Below are 19,841 nucleotides of genomic sequence, written 5' to 3'. Positions count from 1 at the left end.
GATTTTATTATGCATAAAAATTGCCTCGGCCTAGAAGGATTTCTCCTTCACTGACCACCGACATACATCGCACTTTAAATAAATATTGAATTGTATTATAATAATAAATAAATAATGAACCTTCTTTTTAATGTTTTATTCAAACCGTTTTTATTTGAACTTAATGGATTGTTTTTTTGTTTTTTTTTATTAACTGTTTTATTCTTTTTATCAAACAAAAGTAGAACTTTTATAATGAAATATATATTATGGACTGTTTTTCAAACATCGAAATTTTTTAAATTAAAGTTTTATTTAAAAAAAAAAGACGAGATGTTTTTTCTTTTCGAGATATTTTTTTCACCATTTATCATTTTTAAATTTTATTCAACAATGAAATGATAAAGTAAATTTTTTCGTTAAATATATTTAAAAATTATTATAAAATATCTATAATGTCTATTTGTTATGCATGTAAAAGTTTTTTGAAAGTTCAAATAAAGTTTATATATTAATTGAAAAAAAAAACCCCACCTCGTCTTATTTTTTAAAAATAAAACTAACTGTAATTTGAAAATTTCGATGTTTGAAAAACAGTCCATAGACTACGGACTGTTTTTCAAACATCGAACTTTTATGACATATGGACTCCATATGTCATTATAAAAGTTCTATTTTTGTTTGATAAAAAGAATAAAACAGTTATTAAAAAGTTCTGTAAATATATTAAAAACGCACTCAGAAAGACGCTTATTTATTTAAATATCTTTTATTTAAAAAAATATTGCTCGTGAATATTCGTCAAAATTTAATATTTAAAAATATTATTTTAAAAATATATTAATTGTCGCTGAAGTTAATGTTTTAAAGAATAATTAAATAAATATTGAATTGTCTTAAAAACGCACACAGAACCCCCCCCCCCCCCATATACGCAAAAAAAAATCCATGGTACATAAAAATCAATCTTGGTCGAAAAAATCCGAAACAGAAAACACCCATTTACTTAAATATCTTTTATTTAAATACGTTCATTTTATTTACTTTAAAAAAATGTTTTGTAAATATATAGTTTTTCTTTTAAATTTTCAAAAGTTTTGTAAATATATTTAAAAAATTGCTGGCGAATATTCGAGCATGTTTGCTGTTTGACGTGTTTACAAACAACCGACGCCATGTGCTTGTGCCAATGTCAAGGTCAAATCACCGGTGTTAGTTGAAATGTACGCTTGTCACCGCCAGGCGGCGTCGTCTGCTACAGGGTATCTATTCTTTACTTGATCCGAAATGTCGGTAATATATTATTACAGAGGGTCGTAGTTTTAGGGTGATAGAACTACAATCAATGGGAGAAAACTCTTTTCTCGTTTCTGACAGTTACCTTGTCCCTTTTACTTATCATGGGAGAGAGGGGGGGTCATCCAATTTACAATACATCATTTATGAGAACAAACGAAAAGTTTAAAGAGTTTGGAATCTAACAGGGAAAACCTGGAAGCAGCCATTTTTTTTTTTTTTTTTTAAATATTCACATTGAATTTTCGATTTACGACCAGGCAACGCCGAGCGACCTACTAGCATATATGAGTCTGTATACAAAAATGTAGAATGGACAACTTTTATTTCTTTCTGATTCGCTGGAGTTTTTGTTTTGTGTTTTTTTAGTTTAACACTTTTTTAAAGTTCGTCTGTGGGAAAGGGACTTGTTTTCCAAATCCCAATAAACTTGCAGTCCACACGGTCATGGATTCGTCAGTATTTCTCTGTGAATTGTCTATTGTCTAAAAACTTTGCTTTTTATTAATTCTAATTTTGCTCCCTTCATCATTGCGTCTTAAACGATCTTTCTCCTCTCTTCATACTCAATTCACGTTTCCTTCTCTTTTCTTAACAATTCGTTACAAGAGTCCATTGCATCAGCGACCCAACATAAAAACGTGGATTTGATTTCTTTGCCAGCCATTACCTTTTCAACTCCTTTTTTTCCGGAAATTACAATTTGTGAAAAAAAAAAAAGGATTAATGATTGCTCGAGAAGAGAAGATTCGGCGTGCACTTACCTTGAATACTAACCAAGAAGAATTGTTGTTATTCACTTTTTAAAGTTTTATTTTGTGCTCCGGATCACGTGATAGGTAATTATCTGATCCTTCCATTATATAAGAGGGGAGATTCTCGTGTCTTTTTTCTCTTTTTTTTCTTCACCACAAATTGATTCAGTTGCCGGCGATTGAAAGTAAATCTTTTCCACTTTCGTCTGGCGAAGATACTACAAGACGGTTACGTCGCGGAAGGGGGCAATTCTTTCGCAACCTAAGGTAAGTGCATTGCTCCCTTCTCGATCTGAGCGGTCATTGATTCTTTGCTGGAAATTAATTTTTTCACATATTTGCGAAAGAACCCCATACTACCATGGATGTGAGTCAAGCAGATTTAAGGAAGAGAATTTCTCTTCTTTGGACTAAAATCCGAACGATTCTGGAGATGGCCAATCTGGAGGATGAACTCTCTGTTAAATCCTTCTCTGCGCTGCAGAAATCGATGGAGGAATATTTGACTGAAGTAGACATGTCAGTGAAAAGAGAGCAGCTAGGTTTTAGAAACATTAAAAGTAACAAACCAGTATTTTTTTTTTTTAACTCATTGCACCATGTGTTCGAAGTCGAAAGGATTTGATTATCAATGCTCTTCAAAGTGTTGCCATAGTTGTGTCATCTGCAAAGATGTCAACAAATAATTTATTAAAATTATTTTGTTTTTTATTGTTTTATAAACAAAAATGGTGCTTCCTGATGTCTGTAACACTTTCATACCGTTTCCCTTTCTATCGGGTTAGGATTGAATGGGTATTTTAAGTGATTCGTCATTATATCAAGCATCCACTTCACTCTTACATGTGGAGGGAAGGGAGGGTTTTTTTTAACCCCCTCCCCATCTCACTCCAGGTTCGGTTTACTTCCTCTTGGTTAATGAAGAATGGAGAAAAAAATACGTTTGAAAAGGTAAATAAAATCCAATTCCAACATCGAAATTAAAGGTAAAATCCAAGATTCGGAAATTCTGGAAAAGAAAGAAAATATGAAATTATTATTTTTATAGTTCAAAAGATGAAAGTTCATTTGAAAAATAAGTCAGGATATTAGATTTTTTTGCATGATAGCCTATCACCTCTAACTTCTGCCAAATTTTGGTTTGATTGGTAATAAAGAATTCTTTTATGAGTAACATCTCATTGCCCTTCGAGATCAAAGTGTAGTATCTGTTCTTCAGATTCTACACTTCAATTTCTTGTTCTGTCAGTGGAGGAGATATTCTTCATGACTGAGACAATTTTTATTTTTGTTCCGGGTTTGTATTACTGTACACATAGATTCGAAAAAGTTGTCAAAAAAAAACAAATATATAACAAATAAATGTTATCAAAGGCAAGAGAAGTTACTTTTCTACCAAACTGGATATATTTTTCGTGTTTTTATTCAATGTAACATGTTATTCAGCTGGAAAAGCATAGTGTTTACCGATGTATTGGAAAATTCAAAATGGCGCCCGACTCTCTCTTTAACACGGTAAGTTCGGGAAAAGGTGTTATAAATAATAAACTAGACAAAATACTATTAAAAACCCACCGAATATGTCAACTTATGTCACGGTAACATATATTGAGCGAATTTCTAACAGTATTTTGTCTATATGAATTTTTTTGGTCTCAACTGTTTATTGAAAGAAAATCTGGCTTTTTTTTTTTTTTTTTTTTAAAGGATTTAGGAAACCCCTGAAAGATCATCTATATCTATAAAAGTGAACATGTCTGTGTACATTTCCCTATGCAATAACTCTGTCAATTTTAAGTCTACAGACTCGAAATTTGATATACAGTGTACCGAGTTTTGGGAAAATCTTTGTAATCCGTTTTCGGACAGAAATTTGGCTGTTAAGGGGTCGAAGTTCAACGATTTGACCTTTGAGAACTCTACCAAACTCCTCCGACAATTTGGGGTCTAAACACTTGAAATTTTAGATATAGGTTCCTTGGACATGGATCTAACTTAATAACTTGATTTGAGCCCAAAACAATAAATGTTAAGGGGTCATAATAGGGGTCAAAAGAAAAAACAATTGACCGTTTTTTTTTGTTTTTTTTGCTCAACATACACTTCCAAACACCCGAGCAACGCCGGGCTGAAAAGCTAGTTTTTAATAAATTTAGAAAATTCTGATTCGTCCAAAATAAAATTGTTTTCATTAATTCAACCTTCGTAAATTCGATGTGCAGAAGCAAGTTTACACATTTTGATTTTGGACGTTGAAAGGTAAACTTTGTCGCTGCCTGCATTGTGCATCAAAGCCTCCAATAATGGTAGTGCTTACACTAGATCGAAATTTACAGATTTCTTCAAGCAGAATATCAGACACATCTGGGCTTCACTTTTTCACCCTCAATCCAATAGACAGGTGTTTTGTGGATACGTTTGAGAGAAAGTACTCTTAAAACTCGAAGTAGAGGGAACTACTCCAAAAATCTTAGATATTCAGTTGAACCTAAATTCCCCAAATGCTTTATTGAACTGGAAAATAGGTTTACCAATGGATGCCATTGTACAACTGCACAAACTTCTCACAAGAGAAATTTACAAATGGAACGGCAATTCAACCATCGTCATGGTGCAGTAAGCTGCACTTTCAAACTGAGACATTAAATGTCTCCGCAAAAACTGTCGCCATGGCAAACAAAAGTGAACACAAAATACATTTCCACTAAGATTTAAATAAAAAATAATGCGTTCATTATATTCCGTGATCATTATTTGATAAATACTGAAAATTTAATTAAAATTGGTTAATTTCCTGGTTTTTGGTGGATTTTTAAGTAAAGGGAGGGCTCAAAATGTTTATACATTTTCAGCATCGGCATTCATTTTGCACGTAAACATTAAATAAGTCATTATTTCGTGTAAAAAGTTCATTTATTTTACGTATCGAAACTTGAGCAATGCACGATTAAAATGTGTAAACATTTAATAAGCAAAAAACTCAACATAAAATGTGGAGTAAATGTGGTATTATGATGATTGATGGTTTTAGTTAAGACTTGGATAAATATTTTCAGTAACTTTGACCAACGACACCAATTTTTCCCCTCATAATGACATTGTGTCTAATTTGTTCAAATGTTTATTTTTATATTTTGTGCAAATATTTCAAAATGTAGTATCTGTTCTGATACGAAACTTAATCTTTTCTTGGAGGAAAAATCCTGGACTGAGGAAATTTTTATTTTTGTCCAAATTCAGAATGATCTTTTTAGGCAGCTGGATTTTTCCCATATTGAAAACCGACCTTGTACCTAATTCTGCCCTCGTAGGGAGGCAAGTAAATGGAGACTCTTCGTCTTGTGGCCAGTTTCAAAGTGTAGTATCTGTTCTGATAATACATTTCATCTTTTCTGTATTTGGTCAATGATAGAGAAACTCTAACAATTTTTAGTTTTGTCCCAAGGCAGAGTATCTCTTTTGGGGAGGCTAGACTGCGTCTAACTCTGTCCTCGTGGGCAGGCAAGTAAATCAGAATCCTATTATGTTAACTTCTGGTATAGACCTTCAAGCTTATAACAAAGTGGAGTATGGCTATGTTAAGTTTTAGGGAATATAGGGTAAAGTTTCCAGGCATTACCTTCTCTTGAAAGGAGGTGCAAAGGTAGGAGAATCTGAATGGAGGTTCTGATCACGCAAAATTTAAAATTGTACCTCTTTCTTTGCGATAGTAGAACAGAACACTCTACGGATCGTGTGAGTGGGGCGTTAGCTTTACGTTCACCTAATAATTTAACAATAAAAAAAATATATACCTTAAAAATTGAATTTAACTTGAAAACGCCATTAACAAAATAGCACGATTTATAAACTGCACAAGTCCCAAAGGGGAAACAGATTATGAGCAAGTTAGAAAACATACCTCCAGATAGAATTCGGCCATGGCTGGAAACCACAAACGCATGCCTTACCTTAATTTCCGCACATGGTGAAAAACAGGAATTAAAGGGAAATAACTCTTATTGACTGTTGAGACATGGTGAGAAATAAGTCTAAAAGGGTGTTGTTTTTCCGCCGGAAAACCGACAACAATAATTTTTTTTTTTTTTTTCAATTACAGTAAGGAATAATAACAACAAAAGCAAAAATAAAATAACTTCAGCATCCTTTTCGCATTGTACCGCATTTTATAAAAGTCTTTTAAATAAATAGCGAAACTGTGGCTAGGAATGAACAAAAATTCGTCTGCTGTGGATAATTTATTGCATTTTACAAAATGTTACGAAAGTGCAGCATCACATTTCTTTACGAAATACGGAATAATAATGTGAAATAATATAGAATAATATAGAAAAAAAAGAAAAGAAAAGAAAAACCCTGAATCTGATTAAATTTTTTTTTAATCTATTTAGTCAATACTAGCATGCCGCCTGGCGTTACCCGGTCGTATAATACACTTAAATATAATATTTTAATTTATGCAGATTTCGTATTTCTTATTATGAAGTCAATTCTCTATTGATTATTATATTCACTTTTTTTTTTTTTTACATGGAGGTCACCACTTATCAAGGCCCGAAGGCCACTCAGGGATAAGGGTTATTGCGTGTACAGTAATCAATGAGATAGTATTGTAGTAATCATTAGTATTGGGGGTTTTGATAGAGTGTCTTACTTAAGGGGGCGGTTTGTCAGGAGTTTGTTTATGTTGGACTTGAACACGTCCAAGTTGTAGTCAGATGGGAAACAGGCAAGCGGCAGCGAGTTCCACTGGCGTGCAGTTCTAAGAAAGAAGCTTTGCTCATGGAATCTACGTTTGGATTTAGGCACAGATAAAGAGTGGGGAAAATTGTTGACAGTAGTTTCAGCCAGACGGGTGTTTCTCGTAAAAGATTGGCGAGGGGGGGACGAGAGATTGGAGCTCAGACGAGCACCTGCCATGGAAATAGCGATAAAAAAAGACAGGCTCGCAACGTCTCTTCTATGGGAGAGAGGTTGTAGGGAAGAGAAAAGGACATTCCCCACTAAACCACAAAGTCTATTTTGTAATCTGTCAAGGCAGGTGTTGCAATATTTTGTTCCTATAATGGGGTATTTATTTAAATGCTGCTCACATCAGCATAATTTGGCACAAGACCTGGAAAGTGGGAACCCCGCAGGCTCCCCTAAAGGAGGGGCACTCCTGCAATTTTAAAAATTGCCTGAGTAACCCCATCGGCATTCCCCGGTCGGGGCGCCTCAGGCAGCAAGCAATAAACTTGCCCCACCGGAAAGCCTGGTGGCAAGGCCTGGGAGGGTGGACTTAGGTATTACCCAGGCGGTGTACCTCAGTCCAACAGGTGCTGGGCCGGTTCCCGGCCCCTCACCTGTTGGGCTGAGTGTCAAGTGACGAATCCTTGACGTGTACTACCCTGTCTCCCTGCAGCCGAGGCCGCTAGGAGACTCATCCCATCATAAGAGTTCCTATAATGGGGTATGATCCCACACAGTCGGACGATTCTATTTATAAACGATGCTGCTAAGAACTGACGAATCAAATTAATTCACGTTCTGCTACAAACCAATCAGAAACCAGAATTGCTTCATAAATATTAAACCTTTTCTGGAGCAATTTCACATGTTCTTTCCCAGGTTTCAACACGGTAAGAATATTTTGTTTTGTGGAACTGTCTACTACAAACAAGTCCCCTCCCAGGACTTGTGTGTAACAGCGAACCATCTGAAACTGTTCTGAAACTCAAAATGGCTTACACTTCTAGAGCAGGATAGGCTGTTTTTAGCAGCTCCTGCCCAGATGTGGCAGCAGTACTCCATCCTTGGACGTACTTGGCTTTTATACAGATAGAGAATTGTATCAGTAGTGAGATATCTTCTGGAGCGGTAGAAGGATCCCACCATTTTCCCAGCGTCCCCGGCAACAGATTTGATGTACGTGTTCCATTTTAGATCAGGAGTAAAGGTCAAACCCAGAAGCTTGTCAAAACATGGAGCCTCCCCAAGACGAGAGCCATCCATTTCAATTGATGCCAGATGGGGATCAGAGCGTTGATGATGTAAAGATAGAAGCTTGTTTTTGGATGCATTAAAAGTGACCAGCCACTTCTTCCCCCATTGTACTACGTGCTCAAGATCAGAGGAGAGGTAATTAGAGAGAACTTTCTCATTTACGGCCTTTGATGTGTTGCCATAGATGGTCGTGTCATCAGCATAGATGTCAACGAATGATTTATGTGTTTTGGGAGATCATTGATGTAGATCAGGAGGAGAGTTGGGCCCAGGTTGGACCCCTGGGGGACTCCAGCATTAATACTGTGGGCCTTTGATTTCTGCCCATCAACCACTACTCTTATGAACCTATCGAAGAGAAATGATTTAATAATTGAGAAAACATTTCCAGTAATACCGTAGCTGGAAATCTTGTGAAGTAGGCCCTTATGCCATATCTTATCGAAGGCCTTTGATATGTCAAGAGCAATTGCCCTGGAAAGGAAACCTTTGTTAAGAGATTCACTAATCCTATGTGATATAACCGTTAGCACATCTGCTGTAGATCTTGCAGAGCGGAAACAATATTGCATGTCACTAAGAAGGTTGTTTCTGTTGAGGTGGTTGACTACTTCTTTATTTAATATGGATTCCAAAAACTTACTCATGACACACAGGAGACTTATTAGTCTGTACTGAGAGGGAGATGACTTTTCACCTGAATTCTTAAATACAGGGCATACTGATGAGGTTTTCCAAGGTGTTGGAAAGCACTTCTCCTTAAGGCAGCGCTTGAACAGTTTTGTAAGTATGAGGGCAAGTTCTGGTTGGAGCTTTTTCAGCACTATAACTGGAATGCCAGCAGGGCCAGTTGCTTTACTGGAATCAAGGTTCTTGATTAGTTTGGCGACCTCATGCACAGATATTTGTATGTTGCATAGCGTGTTGTCTGTTATAGGAGGAAATACAGGGAGTTGATGGTCATTGTCGCATAGGGTAGAATTAGCTGCAAAGTTCTTGGCAAATAGTCTGGTCTTGTCTGATGCTGACGAGATGACCTCAGATCCATTGATGATAGTTGGGAGAGAACGCACACTTCTGTTCAAGATCCTGTTTGCTATTTGTCAGAACTGGTGGGAACCAAACCGCTGCTCAGCTACTTTGGATTTAACAGACTGAGCATATAGCTCTCTTGCATGTTTTATTACTCTTTTACAGTGGTTGCTGGCAGTCCTGAAAGCAGCTTTAGTCTCAGTACATCTATTAAGTTGGTAGCTATGGAAAAAGTGATTTCTGTGCGCGATGGCAGTAGCACATTCAGGGGAGAACCATGGCTGGCTGTTAGGTTTTTGTTGGAATTTTTTGGATGGTATGAATCGGTCTATGCCTATAATTAACCATTCGGTCAGGTCTGATACTATGGAGGACACATCCTTTTTAAACATGGAATGCAGAGGTAGGTCAGATATGAATGTACGGAAGCTATCCCAGTCAGCCATAGAGTATCGATATACAGTATGGTGGAGAGGTACGTCTGAAGACTTATTACATTTCATTTCTATCTTAACTGCTACAACAGAGTAGTCAGAGGATCCCAGAGGAGATAGAACGGAACATGAACACAGCTCAGAGGAAGTTGTGAGGAAAAGGTCTAGAAGGCTTGCATATTGACCGGGTGTATCGGGCACACGGGTGGGTTTGTGAACAATTTGAGTGAGGTCATAGGCAATGGCAAAATCATGACAAAACCTCCCCTCATCATCGGTTTTATTTGAGTGGGTCAGCCACTCCACATTATGGACATTGAAGTCACCGCAAATGTGAATGTTAGCCGAAGGATGAGTAAACAGGATGTGGTCAATTTTCTCAGATATGCTCTTAAAGATAGTAACTCCACTGTTGTGGGGGCGATAGAGGGCAAATATAAATGCAGTGGTGTAAGTTAGTGCAACCCTAAAGCACATATAAGGTAAATTAGTCTTCTCTAGAGATATCCCTACCACATGGAAAGCCATCTTTGATGTAGGCACATATTCCATGCCCATGGCGATCTTGGGGGTCAGATTTAGATGTCAAGTTGGAGTATCCTTTAATTATGAATTCGTCTAGAGAAGTGGTTGGCACTATGCCAGTTTCACTTAGGAACAATATGTCCGGTTTAGTGTCCTATAATTGTGTTTCAACCTATGGAAGGTTGGAACGTAGACCCCTGATGTTGGAGAAGGAGATCTGGTAGTAGGGGTCTACGTTGGTGGATGGGGTTCTAGGTTTATTCGTGTGTTTCTTTTTTGGAGATTTGTCGTGATTGAGGTTTTGGGGTTTGTGGAGCAGGTCGGTAGACTTGGTTGGAGCAGGACAGAGAGGGAAAATAAGAGAGACAAAGACAAGAAATTTTTTTTTTTGTTTGTGGCACATAAGGTAAAGGCGTAACAATTACCCACTAGTATGGCATCGAGAGGCCCCACCAGAAACTACTGTATGGTCCAGAATCCATTCACCAACTGGCAATACAGCAGTCCCGGTACTTTGCACCTGCTGATAGCCTCCTTAGTGGTTAATCCAAGGTTCGGGTCCCTGAGTATCAGGTGGGTAACGTCAGCCCAGATGAAAAGTTTACCTCCAGCACCCTTACTAGTAACATGACCATAAGGATAGACATAGAAACAGAAATTTTCCAACATCTCAGGCTACTCTTTACAAAGTACTACCGACCTAGAAAGCAGCTTTTTCTTCACCATTTGTCAGAAAAATCACTCATTGGAAATGGAGACTGAAGGACAAAAAAGGAGAAGCGAGAGTTATAGGAGCTGCAATAACACATCCACATGCATCATCTACTCTCCATTGAAAAAATAAATAAACTAAAATAAATAAATAAACTAAAATAAAAAATAAAAAAATAAATAAAAAAAACTAAAATAAAAAAAAGGTGAGAAGGACTTATTAATATCTACTTAGTATAAGTCCTTTACCCATTCTCAGCTTAGGATATTACTTGAAGATAGTCTCCCCTCCCATGTTAATGCATGGATACTTTTTGTCTTTATCTAGGTCGAGCTGGGATGTTAAACCGCTCCAGCTCCGCCCCATAATAAATATGCTATAATGGAACTTTTATCAAATTGAAAAAGTCTGGTTATTTTTAACTCGTTTAAAAAGCCCGTTAAGAATTAATACCTTTAGGGTTATGCATTAACTTTAGCTAGAAGTAATGCATATTTAAGAAAAAAAAATTTTTAAATACAAAAAAGCCGCATGTTTTTGAATTCAGATAATATGCAAATATAATTTGGGAAATGTTCAGTTTCATGGGAGACTTTTTTTTTTTTTTTTCGTTTTAAACATAAGAAAAAAAAACAAATATTGGTTAATAATAGTATTTTTGACAAAAGCATTTAGGAGAAAGATAAGAAAACAAGACCTACTGTTTGGTGTCCATGAAAGCATCTTGGTTCTGGTTGAGTCTGCTGTCTTCCGTGTTCATTTACAGACTAAAAAATAATACATGAATACAAATTGGCGCCAAACAAGATTTGGCACATTCAAATTAAGCCAATGACTGACCGGCTTACAAAGCATGTAGGCGGCCAATAACAATATGGCGGTTGTCCGTGGAAAATTTCTCACACACTGCCAAGGAGGAGAGGAAAAAGTAATGGATAATCATTACTTTTTTTCCCAATACAAGTTAATTAATAAAACAGTCGGATAAACGACAAATAACAAGTTAATCCAATAAACATACATCTTAACTTAGACAATTTTATAATTCCGATATTTTTAGTTTAGTTAAATTTATTAACTTAACAATTCATATTGAGATTCAAAATTATAACTTTAATTCAGTAAATTTTCTTAATATTACACTGCCAAGGAGGAGAGGAAAAAGTAATGGATGATCATTACTTTTTTCACAATACAATTTAATTACAATTTTAATTCAATAATTTTTTTAATATTAATATATGTGTGCCATTGTCTGTTGTCAATCTTCAGTATAAACTTCAATTTTTCATGCATCCAGACATTAGCTAATTTCCACTATATGGACCGACCTGAGGAGCCTCATTCTTACAATTAGAACAAAACCACTCTCCTACGGTATCTTGATGATTAACTCCTACGCAGCTGAAATGGTACCAGCTGTCACAAGAAACGTAGCACACCATTGGCGATGTTCCATCATTAGGAACAGAACAGGTTGGACAGAAAAAGGGATCTCCTTCTTCTTTAAATTCAGTTGATGCAATATCATCATTACCCTTAATTTCCAAGGGCACGAGGTTTTTTGTCGTTTCCAGTAATTAATTTGATTGATTTGATTACCAAAATTCCAGAATTGTCTGGTTTTGTTGGGAGTCTTAATAAGTACTATCTCTCCAACAGATAACTTGGGGGCACAATTGCTCCCGATTTTGGCATCAGCTTCTCTTAATGACAAGAGGTAATCATTATGCCAGATACGATTGAATTTTTCAACAAATTTATTCCTCATTTCGAGGGAATGTAATAAGGCAGTTATATTTGGAGGGTCAGGACATAATTCAGCATCATAATTATTAATAAGCAAACGAAGTTGATATCCTGTTTGAAGAAAATGATTTGGAGTTAAAATCCTAAAGTCTTTGTCGGCAGAAACAAGTGAAGGGTCTATCATTTATTCCCTTTTGCTCATCAGAAATTCAAAATAATCCAACTTTCTTCTGCCCAATAGTTTCCTGAAATATTGTTTGACAGTTTTAATTAGTCTCTCCCAGCCCCCCCCCCCCACACACAGAGTAAAGGGGAATTGTTCATGGACGATGTGTATGGATTTAAATTGTTCTTTCAACTTGTCCGATTCGAGCACGTTCGATAACAATATTCCGGATGCAACAAAGGATTTTGCGTTATCGGAATATACATGCGTAGGGATACCAAATAAGTTGGTAAAACCTTACAAAGGCCAGCATAAAAGAGCGGGTGCTCATATCCGGCAATAATTCTAAGTGAATTGCATGCAAACTCATGCATGTAAAGAGTAATTTGTACATTTTAACTTCTACTCCTCCAACTTTAAGAGAAAATCGACCGGTGAAATCCACACCGACTTGTTTGAATGGACGGACAAAGTTCACCTTATGAGCAGGTAATATCGACCCTGCAGGTGCCTTACAAGGCAGAGCATTTATTTTCACATATGATGCAAGTACGTATGAAGGCTTTTACAGCTTGTCTCTCCTGAGGGATCCAAACCCCAGACAGCCTTAACTTACTGAGGGTTGAATTAATCCCCATGTGGCAACAGTTAAGATGAGCTTCCCTAATCGCCAGTTTTGTTAAATAATATTTTTCCAACAAAAGGGGAAACTTGACTTCAAAAGGCAGAATATCAGAATTCTGTATCCTACCCCTGGTTCTAATTAAGCCATCTTTATCAAGGAATAACCCTAAGGCAGTTACCCTAGGGAGAGGCACTTTCCCGGATGGTTGTTTCAGGTAACCTAATTCCTGTGGGAAAGCCTCCATTTGCATATTAGCAAATAGCAATAATTTGGCCCTATTAAAATTGTCAGCACTGCGGTGACGTAACAAATCATAAAATTTCAACACTTTTTCTAAGACGCTGATTGCCTTAGATAAGCTGGAATACCTTGTAATATCCAACGGGAAGGTATTTTCAGAAGGATATGTCTCCTGAGAGTACAAATATGATACAATTTTTTTATTAGTTTCGTTTAGCCAAGGTAAGGGTGAGATTGGCCAAACAATACCATCTCTATTGAGCCATTCTGGGCCATACATCCAGAAATTTAATAACTGGGAAAATTTAGAAGTATTGATACCTCTAATTAAAAGATCTGCCGGATTTTCTGACGAAGAAACATTTTAATTTCGGTAGAATGCCAAATTTAATATTAATATCTTCTGAAAATTTTTTGATCTCTGTGATCCTGTTTTCAATGAATATATTCTTCTGGCATCCTTTACCATTGAGGATCCACGAGAGGGCAACTTGGGAATCAGACATCAGGAAAAAATTATCAATATTAAGGGGCCCAAAATCACCTAAAACTTGGGCTACCTTAAGAGCTAAAAACATATCTAATAGTTCCAAAGTGGGAAGTGACTTCCCCTTAATTGGGGCCCCTCTGGCCTTTACAAACAACAGAACACTTCATTCCTGTTTATATATACATATATTTATCGACGCAAGTTAAATACGTTGATTTTCTTTTTTAAATGGATTTAAAAAAACAAATATTGCATAATTTGCTATTAAACCAGTTATTTTTTAAAAATTTGATCTTTGCGTCTTTAATTTAAAAAAAATTAGGGTTTGAATTACATTTTTCAAGTAGTTATAAGCTTGGAAAGATAGGAGGTCGAATTATTCAAGTTTTTATCACACATTTTTAATGTCAGTTTCTGACACTGCTAGTGTAGGGGAGCATCTTGCAGAAGGGGAGCGAAAGGTGATCAAACCAATTTACTGTACAACTAAAAAAAAAAGAGAATGGGATAGCAAAAAGGAAGAATGACAAAAAACTGAAGTTTGAAGATGAACGATCGCCTTTTATTTTTGAAAAAGAAATAAGTGAAAATGGTCAATTCAAAAAAGCATGGAGATTGCGGTCAGTCCAAGGAAATCAATTTCAGCAAAAGTCCAGAATAGAATTATGTATTAACGAATCAGAGGCAACGGTTTTTCTGTTATTTTATTTTTTTTTGTTGTTGTGTGTTTTGTTTTGTTTTTTTATTAACTAATTTTTCTCTAAACAAGTGTAACAGAGTGCAGATGCACGTATGCAAATGCATACAAAGTGCGAAATGACGTCACTGTAAAGAAAAGATTATAAAAAGGAGAGAGAGCATGTTAGAGAAGACGATCATGTTTGAGAAGTGGGTGACGTCACAACCATAATGAGAAATCATTATTGGTGGGAAAATTAGGAAATCAATATCGTTGTTACAAAACGAAAAAATGAGTTTGAGTTATCCTTTGTCTTGGTCTCCTTTGAGACGTAGACTATACAACGTGTGGGTCCCTTGTGTACACAAACATGACAGAAAAGAATAAACACTAAATATTTTTCTTAAGATAAAACCCCCTCCCCAACATAATTAGCAGCTGAGAAATTGTAAAGTAAAAAAAAACAAACAGAAATCAACAAATAACTTACACCAAACGCAGTAGAATTTAATTGTTTATTGACCTTGGGGAGGTTCCATGTTTTGACACGCTTCTAGATCTGACTTTTAATCCTGATCTGAAATGAAACACATACATCAAATCCGTTGCCAAGGCTGCTGGAAAAATGGGGGATGATTCTACCGCTCCAGAAGATATCTCACTGTTGATGCAATTCTCTATCTGTATAAGAGCCAAATACATCCTAGGATGGAATACTGTTGCCACATCTGGGCAGGAGCTGCTAGAAGTACCTTCTCCTGCCTTGACAAAGTTCAATATATACTTTGTAGCCTCATAGGGGATTTCGTTTTCTCTTTTCTACAACCTTTTTCCCACAGAAGAAACATTGCAAGCCTGCATATCATTTTCATGGCAAGTGCTCGTCTGAGCTTCAATCTATGGTGCCCCCATGCCAAACTTTTACGAAAAACACTCGTCTCTCTCTGAAACCACTATCAATAATTCCCCCCACTCTTTATCTGTGCTTAAACCTAAATGTGGATTCCATGAACAAAGTTTCTCTCTTAGAACTATATGCCTGTGGAACTCTCTTCTGTTCCCCTGCTTTCCAGCTGACTACAATATGGCCGTCTTCAAGTCCAATGTAAACAAGTTCTTGATGAGCTGTTCCCTTTATGTAATCCATTTTACCAAATTTCCACTACTAACGATTACTACGATATTGTTCCATTGACTAACGTACACTCATTAACCCTTATCCTCGAGTGGCCTCCGGGCCTTGATAAGTGGTAACTCCTTTGTAAAAAGAAAAAACAAAAAAAAAAACTGTATACTTCCAACGTTGAAACTGGTTTAAATTTGTTAATTATTTAAGTTTTATTTTGCACAAAATGTGAAAAAAAAAAAAAAAAATGGTAAGCTGTTAAGGGAGAAGTTAATTCCTGAAAAACTGTAAATAAATGATTTCTCCTACCACTTACCTTAAGTCTGTGTGGCAAGTCCTGACTTGGAGTAAGTCATTTTTTCTTTACGTTTTTAGAAATTAAATATATATATATATATATATATATATATATATATATATATATATATATATATATATATATATATATATATACATACTAGCAAAAGTACCCATCGTTGACTGGGTTCAAAAACAGTCTACAGAAAATAAACTCTGATTTATGAAAGTATGATAGCTTATGAAAAGGGAGGGTTGTAAAGAGAGAGCTTCGAATTTGGGGGTATCAAAACCAAAGCAAAATATGATGAAAGTAAAAATGAAATAGATAAAATCCATAATTTATTATACCATACCTGTTCACGCTGAAACACTTTATCACAATATTCTGTGGATCTATATAAAAAAAACCTTGTTAAACTTTGTGACATATTTACATTCTATGGAGGTCAGGTGCGAAGGAACATCCCATAATTTTATTATACCATATTTCTTCAAACTGAAAAATAATTATCAAAGTATACTTATGCAGATAGATATGAAAAGTCTTTATTAAAGTTTGTGCCTATTTCCATTCTATGGAGGCTAGGCGCGAACGCAGACCCCACAATTTTATTATACCATCCCTATTTAAGTTAAAACATACTTATCAAAGTATTATTATGTACATCTATATCAAAAACACTTGTAAACGTTTTTTTTTAATTTTTTAATTCCATACTTTGTGGACCAGGGGCATATGCAGACCCCACAATTTTAATGAACCACCATTCTGCCAGATCAAACATACCCATTCCTGTATCTCGATACATCTATCATTATATGTAATCAGTTTTTTAAAATAGTCAACCATATAGGAGCCTATTCGTGACCACACACATTCAGCTTTATATTATAGAAGATATATATATATATATATATATATATATATATATATATATATATATATATAGACTTGTATGTAATATATTGAGTTCCTGTAATACAGTAAATTTTCATATACCAATAAGTTTTAAGCCAAAAAGAGATGACGTAAAAAGTAAGCTACAAAATTATCATATTTCATAATTGAGCATTAATATACCGTGTAAGCAAAATCAAGACTTCAAAAAAGATGCTGATAGCAATAAAAAGTGTATTTCATTTTACGTTACAATTGTTTCCATGCCCGGTTGACAATTTCAAACATATCATTTGGAAATTTTCAAAAACCAGCATTTCTTCAGGCTTTATGAATAAAAACACTTTTGACAATAGAACATTGTTCCTATTTACAATGCCTCCCCACGGGACAGAGTTAGACACCAGGGTCGTTTTTTAACGTGGAGAAAAGAAACAAAAATAAAAATTGTCTCAGTCGTGAAGTATTTCTCCTCCACTGACAGAGAACAAGAACTTGAAGTGCAGCATCTGAAGAACAGATACTACACTTTGATCTTGTTGGGTTTATTTGCTTCCCCACTGAGCAAATTAGGCACAAGGCCGTTTTTTAATGTGGAGATAGGGGGTGGGGGGAGGGAAAGAGGGGACCAGCTCCCGAGAGGTGGGAAATGGGAGCTGGATAGGTAACTGTTGGTATGAAGGGTTGCCCCTTCAGTGACGAAGGTCAGATATGTGGGGTTACCCCCACATATGGTCTTTGCTAGTCATAGCTTGCAGCATCTGTCGGAACAGATGGTATTTATTTGCTCCCCCACCGAGCAAATTAGGCACAAGGCCGATTTTTAATGTGAGGAGTGAAGGGAGAGGGAAGGGAAAAAGGGGACCAGCTCCCGAGAGGTGGGAAATGGGAGCGTGTTAATGGTCAGGCATGTGGGGTTGCCCCCACATCTGGTCTTTGCTAGTCATAGCTAGTCATAGCTTGCAGTATCTGTCGGAACAGATGGTATTTATTTGCTCCCCCACTGAAAAGTAGGCAAAAAGGGGGCACTCTGGTTACCAAAAATAATAATTGTCCCAGTATAGAGGGCTTCCCCTCCATTGACCGGCACAAACCATCCCAAGTGCAGCATCTGCCGGAACAGATGGTGTTTATTTGCTCCCCCACTGAGCAAATTAGGCACAAGGCCGTTTTTAATGTGAGGTAAAAACCAGCTCCCCTAAAAGTAGGCAAAAAGGGGGCACTCTGGTTACCAAAAATAATAATTGTCCCAGTATAGAGGGTTTCCCCTCCATTGACTGGTACAAATTATCTTAAGTGCATCATCTGTCGGAAGAGATACTACACTTTGATCTTGTCCCGAAGGCCAAGAAAACACTGTTTGAAGAGAAAGAAAAAGAAAGAAAAATTCCCTTAACGGAAAAAGCATGTGAGAAACATTTACCCTTATATATATTTGTTTATATATATATATATATATATATATATATATATATATATATATATATATAGTATTTATATTCTAATCCCATTTCCTCCCCTTTCAGATTATTTTCTTTTTATCTATTTACATATCTATTTACATATATATTTCCGTATTCCTGTTTTTTTTTTTTTTCTATGCTTTCTTTTCTACCTTTTCAATTTTTTCCTTCTTTTATTGTTGGCTCTTCATTAGTGTTTCCCATTATTTTATAGTAACTTATATATTTTTTATACTCTTATCTACATATTACCTTTATATGTTGTACGTATTTTTAATTATTGTTTAGCATGTTATATCTAAATATCATTAAGCCAGTTTTTTTTTTCTATATTTACATTTTGTATAATTCTGGCCCTTCTCCTCTGATGAGAAGCATTTAGCTTCAAAATTCCATGATCAAAAATTAAAATAAAATAAAATAAAAACTAAATTATTAATTTTATGTTGATAAATAAATTAAAATAAAGTAAAATAAAAAATTATGAATAAGTTAAAAGAAAAAATTATTTTATATATATATATATATATATATATATATATATATATATATATATATATATATATATATATAAGAAATAAAAATTACAATAAGTTTACCAAGGTAATCTAAATGGTAAACTTAAAATATATTATAAATATTAAAGAGTTAATATTTACAAGTAAAGTAATCTCAACCAGATGTAAAAGCTCAATAAAACCGAAAAGGAAATAGAGCTTATAATATTCTCCAGTGCTTTTTCTGTGCACATTTGAACTTTTCTTTTAATGATTTTGAACTCATTCCATTTGTGATTTTTTCCAAGGAATTCTGCCTTTTGGATCATTTTGGACCATCTTCCAGTTACGCAATTCCTTTGTAACTTACTTGTTGGATTGGAAGTTTTTAATTCGACCGTGTTTGGATTTTACTATTCTTGGATTTTTTACCCTTCACCGGACTATCCATTCATGTGAAATCTTTTTATCATTTTTTCTTTTACCTCCTATTCCCCTTACCTCACCCATTTTTAACCAAGTAAGATCTGTGACTTGTGGTTTCATTAAATACTTTTACATGCAAAATCCGATCCCACATTTTGCTAATTGCTGCCCTCTGATGAGAAGGATAGTATTTCTTCGAAACTCCGCGGATTAAGGACTATCCACTTATCTTGTGCTTCCTTTTTAAAATTAAATGTTTTTAACTCTTTTTCAAGATGTTTTTTAACATGTTTTATTAATCATTTGTTTATATATATATATATATATATATATATATATATATATATATATATATATAATATAAAATTATTTCCACAACCAAACAACGTCGCAGCTCACAAGAACCATGACAGCCAACAAACCAGAAGTCTAAGACTCAATTTATCGATACAGACACATGTTTT

General features: G+C 35.3%; 1 protein-coding gene across 2 annotated transcripts in view; it reads right to left on the bottom strand.

Moving 5' to 3' along the window:
- Positions 1 to 6,003, bottom strand: part of LOC145301647 (uncharacterized) — a 30,941-nt gene extending 24,938 nt beyond the window's left edge. For both annotated transcript variants that reach the window (XR_013873605.1, XM_080144588.1), the window contains exons 1-2: positions 5,932 to 6,003; positions 2,040 to 3,039 (exon numbers count right to left, since the gene is read on the bottom strand). The gene's annotated coding sequence lies outside the window, so the exon portion shown is untranslated. The remainder of the gene's footprint in view (positions 1 to 2,039; positions 3,040 to 5,931) is intronic.
- Between the last annotated feature and the right edge of the window lie 13,838 nt (positions 6,004 to 19,841).

Source organism: Euprymna scolopes, chromosome 2 (genome assembly GCF_053919585.1).
Source record: "Euprymna scolopes isolate OS-2025 chromosome 2, ASM5391958v1, whole genome shotgun sequence".
NCBI classification, from domain to species: domain Eukaryota; kingdom Metazoa; phylum Mollusca; class Cephalopoda; order Sepiida; family Sepiolidae; genus Euprymna; species Euprymna scolopes.
This window is presented reverse-complemented; position numbering and strand designations above follow the sequence as displayed.